This window comes from Nelumbo lutea, chromosome 3 (genome assembly GCF_056320005.1).
Source record: "Nelumbo lutea isolate HS-2025 chromosome 3, American lotus-T2T, whole genome shotgun sequence".
NCBI lineage: Eukaryota > Viridiplantae > Streptophyta > Magnoliopsida > Proteales > Nelumbonaceae > Nelumbo > Nelumbo lutea.
The window spans coordinates 90,967,242-90,972,500 of record NC_142686.1 but is presented as its reverse complement, the minus strand read 5'-3'; positions in this window follow the sequence as shown (position 1 = coordinate 90,972,500).

The window sequence follows — 5,259 nt, the reverse complement described above, 5'->3', positions numbered from 1 at the left end:
TGCACGTCACCTAACCCAGCATCGCTAACCCACAAACGCGTGTTCACGAACACGCACGGGATGATACTGTTAAGGCTGCGGCAACGCACGCAGTGCTCAACACAGCAAGTGCGACCGCGCATGCTGCCGAGGGCACCCAACACAACACACATCGCTTGCGATCAAGGGGCACTCAACAGACGTTAAGCTGCAACGCGTGCATCGTCGCACTCCCAGATCTCTTCTAGTGCACGTCATTGTGCAAAAGCATGGACTATCAAGTAAAACCTTGCACATTGTGATGCAGGTCACTGCGCTACCATGTCGCGCTCGGTAAGCATCAATGTGCCTTCATGTCGCCTCTAGTGCATGCAACTGCACTACCCTTGCGTCATGGGTGACGGGGAGGGAAGCCCCATGACTGCCAACGCTCGCCCAATGGTGCCCCCAAGGAGGAACCCCCCCAGAGTCGCCACCCCCCCTCAAAGAGTACGTTAAGCTTTTGGGGCTTTGCCAGCAAGAAACATCACTTCTCTGGAAAATCATACTGGGGTTGTCTCGAGATGTACGGCTTAGATTGGTCTTAAACTTGACAAGTGACATTAGTTAGGATTGAAAAATGATGAAAATAATTATAATAAAATTGTGGAGAGAAATATTAATTTTATTATCTTTTAATCAGTAAAAATCGTCAAAATTTTGGAAAGATCTGAGAAAATGATTTTGGAGGGTGGGGGATGATTTTTCACACCTGCAAAAAATTTTGTGCACCAAAATAAGCTGGTTTCATGCCGAAAAGTATTGATAGAAATGGTTTTTGACTGATATTTAATTGATAGAAATTACAAAAGTTACTAAAAAAAAAAAATCAAATTTTATTTTGTGGAAATGGGATTGCATGGAATCAAAAGGGAACACTCCCACGCTAATTTTATGAAAAGGTGAGCTGGTTTCCTGCAAGAAAGGTACACAAAGACGAGTTTGGGACCGTCAATCAAAGCGGTGGCATGGGGGTGTGTATGGGTGATATGTTGAAAGAGCAACAATGGTCACAAGTGCATTGTGTGTGTGCACATCCCTTGCACCACGACACACCACATGAGGCACCAATTGCAATGTGGGTGTGGTGTGCGCACCCACATAGTGCAAAATGATGCAGCATGGGGCGTTGTGTGCAGTGTCAGCACATCCACCACGATGCACACCCACTTGCGCCCTGTGTTAATAGGGGTGCCTGTAAACTACACACCATGCAAAGGTGGAAGGTGGAATTGGTGCACCTAACGCAAGTGGTTGTGTTACAGCCCTACACCACACACGGTGGGTGCAGTAGGGCTGTAAACTACTACATGGTGTGTTAGAGCCATGTCACTACAATAGTAGAAAGCACTGCACGTGTAGTGTTAACACGTTATGAGAACACCACGGTAGTTTAGTGTTTTCTAATATTGGTCATCGCACGCGGAGGCACTAGGCAGAAACCACTTGCACCATGACACACCACGGTAGTTTATTGTTTTCTAATATTGGTCACCGCACGTGGAGGCACCACATTAACCACTTGCATCATGACACACCACGGCAGTTTAGTGTTTTCCAATATTGGACACCGCACGTGGAGGCACCACATTAACCACTTGCACCATGACACACCACGGGGGCACCACAGCACATCCACACGTGGCAGTTCACGCATGCACATGCCCGCACATGCACGAGCACGCCCGCCAGCGCACGTGCTCGCCCGCACACGCCCACCAGCACACGCACGCACGCCTGATGAACTTACAATTTATCTATAATTTTTGAGGACTTTAGCATGGATTTTTATGCCGGTTTTATTAATTTTTGCCTTAATTTAGCTTAATGCTAAGAATAGGTTCAGGGATAATCAATCCAAGAGAATGAAGGAAAAAGGCAAGAAAAGAAGGTTCAAAAAGACCAATTTCAGTCCAGCCCGGTCGTGGAAGCAAGAGAGAGCACTTCGGCCCAAAAAGAGCAAGTGAATTCCTTGAGAAAACCCCAGAAAATAAAGCCTAGCTATGAGGAGAATTCGGCCCAGCAAGGAAGGCCCATTTTTAGCCCAAATAACAGCCTAGAGTGTAGCCCACATGAGCTCAAAAGCAAGCTAAGTTGTAGCCCAAATAGCAGCCCAAAGGGAGCTAGGGGCGGCAACTTCTAGGAGTTTCTTGAAGAGAAGGAGGGAGCACTCTAGAAGGTTCATGAGGGGTGTAATACACCCCATTCTAGAGGCTTCAAGAAGGGGCAAGAGCCCCTTGAAAAACTATATAAGGAGGCCTCTAGGAGGGGAGAAAGTTGTTCAATTGCTTGAGAGAAAGGCTCTCCCACTCTTAGAGGTTCAGCCACCTTGAGAGAAGAGAAGAGAAGAAGGCTAGGCGCAAGGAAGAAGAAGAAGAAGGGCTGAAGGAAGTTCAAGACAAGCAAGCTAGAAGAAGAAGGTGAGTTCGAATTGAGGGATTGTGATTCAAAGATTTTTTGTAATAAATCATTTGTAGTTTCATTCTCTTTTGATTTGAATTCAGTTTCTTAGTTATATGTTCTTTCTTCTTTCTCCTTGTTTCCATTCTTCCTTGATGTATTTCAGCTTGTAAAATTTCAGTTCAGCAATCTAATTCTTTTTGATTCATTCAAATGATCATGCATTGTACTTGAAGTTTCTTGAATAAGGGTGTGATTGCAGATCAATTCGGCCAACTAACCTTCAAAACTCAGATCTGAATTCTCAGATCTGAGATTGCAAGATCTGAATTGCTTGAAAGAGAATTCAGATCTGCAAATTTCAGATTGGGCGAATTAATCTACAGTTTGGAATTCCTAGAGTGCTTGAGAGAGACTCTAGGAATTCAGATCTACTATTCAAGAACTGAATTGAGTGCAAGGTTAGAGATAACTTGCACAATTCAGTTGGTGATCAATTCAGATTTGAATTGATGCCTTAGAAGTGTTTGAAGAAATGCATGCATGGGGATTAGATTCTTGCTAGAGATAGAAGAACCGTCACTCATGCATAGGATGAACATGCGCTTGAGAGAGGCTGTTCATGACCTTGGGGTTTCACCAAACCAAGGCTCAATCATGATTCATTCGAATGATCCAAATTGATAGATTGCTGAATTCTGAGATTGACATTTACTGCTTACTCTTCTAACCTGAATTGAAGGCAATTGGACCAATGATTTAGATAGATTTTAATTTAGGATTTCTTAGCTTTCATTAGAGTTTTGATTTATTTGTTGATCAGATAAGAAATGTTCAATTTAGTATTGGTAATTGTTTCCTAAATCCTCGTGGGAACGATACTTCACTCACTACTTTATTACTTGAACGGCTAGTGCATTTGCTAGTGTCACAATGAGCCACACATCAAGTTTTTGGCGCCGTTGCCGAGGATTTAGAGAAGCAATATTAGGAAACATTGAGCATTCTTAATCTGATCTCATTCAGCATTGCATTCATAGTTGGGTTAATTTGCTAACTTTTTCATTTCAGCTTGGACTGCAACTGCTGTACTACTGTAGTTATGTTTCTTCTTTCTTAAGTAGATTACTTTCTTTTTTTTGGTTTCAGTTTCATTTTAATAAAGGCATATTTGATTTCTATTCAATCTTGATGTTGTTCCCTTCAAAAAGAAAAAAAAAAAAAACAAAAAAATTTTACATAAACATGAGTGTTGCAGATCTGAGTTGCATTCGGCACTCAGATCAGCAGATTTCAGATCTGCAGCACTCAACCGAAAAGAGTTGCTTGTGTTTCAGATTTTATTATTCTTTTCTTTCATTACAAAAAGAAAAAAAAAAACAAATGAAAAAAAAAAAGGGGGAGATATTTTGAACAACCAGAGGAGCAATTGAGAATTCGGATCAGAACTCAGATCTGAGTTCAGATCTGAATTCTGCTATTGCAGATCTGCAACAGTTCAGATCTGAGTTCCTCTGAACTCAGACCTGAACTGATGAAATTTTGAGGGGAATTGGGTGTCATCACCACCCCAATTCACCCTAGGGCACTTCTGCTATTCCCCAAAAACAATTTGGTAGCAATAACTGAAGGTAAGGCAATTGAGAATTCAGATCCAAACTCAGACTTGAGTTCAGATCTGAATTCTGCTGTTACAGATCTGCTCAGTTCAGATCTGAATTCCTCTGAACTCAGATCTGAACCGATGCAAGTTTGAGGTGAATTGGGTGCCATCACTACCCCAATCCACCCTATGATACATCCAACCTGCCTCAAGGGTGAATGGATAGCAAGGAATGAGAGAAATTCAAATCTGAAATGCAGTTGATATAATGTGAGGACTGAACTGATACAGAGCATTCTATGAATTCTGGGTGGACTGAATTCTTGGCTTTACCCACTTGTACCCAATCTAAATTTGGTGAGGATGTGTGTTTGGATTGAATAATTGTGATGCCTCACATATTCAATAAAAGCAGCAGTGCATTCCACTAGCATTCAGAGCTGTAGCAGGGCTGCTACAGTACAGCAATTAGCATGAAACTCCACTGCTGATCTAGTTAGCTCTCTTTCCCATTGTTGACCTACTTCATATTTGATTGTTGATTTAGTGTAGCTGGTAGATGTAGTTCTTCAGCATTGCATTCATAGTTGGTTTAATTTGCTTAATTTTTCATTTTTGCTTTGAATGCAACTGCTGTATTACTGTAGTTATGCTTCTTATCTCTTTAGTAGATTACTTTATTTTCCTTGTTTCAGTTTAATTTTAATAAAAGGAGACCTGTTTTGCTTTCTATCTTGAAGTTATTACCCTCTAAAAAAAAAAAAAAAATCACAAAATCATGAGTGTTGCAGATCTGAGTTGCATTCGGCACTCAGATCTACTATAGCAGAACTGCAGCACTCAACCGAAAAAAAAAAAAAATTTAAAATGAGTTCAGATCTGAATTGCATTCATCAATCAGACCTGCACTCATCCAAAAAGATTTTGGTTGCATTGCTGTATTTTGTTTTAGATTTATAAAAAAAAAAAAAAGAAAAAAAAAAGATAAAGAAAATAAAAAGAAAACAATGAAAAAATAGCATGTGAGTTTTCAAATCTGAAACTCAGATTTGAAGTTCAGATCTGAGTTCAGCCGGTTGCAGGACTGCATTCTGCTTGGTTAAGATTTGAGTTCATCTGAACTCAGACCTGAACCCACTCTATTTTGATGTGAATTCGGGTAGTGACAGCACCCAATTCACAATTTGATGCATCAGACTTGCCTCATTGATGAAAATTTAAGCCATGAATGGTAAAAT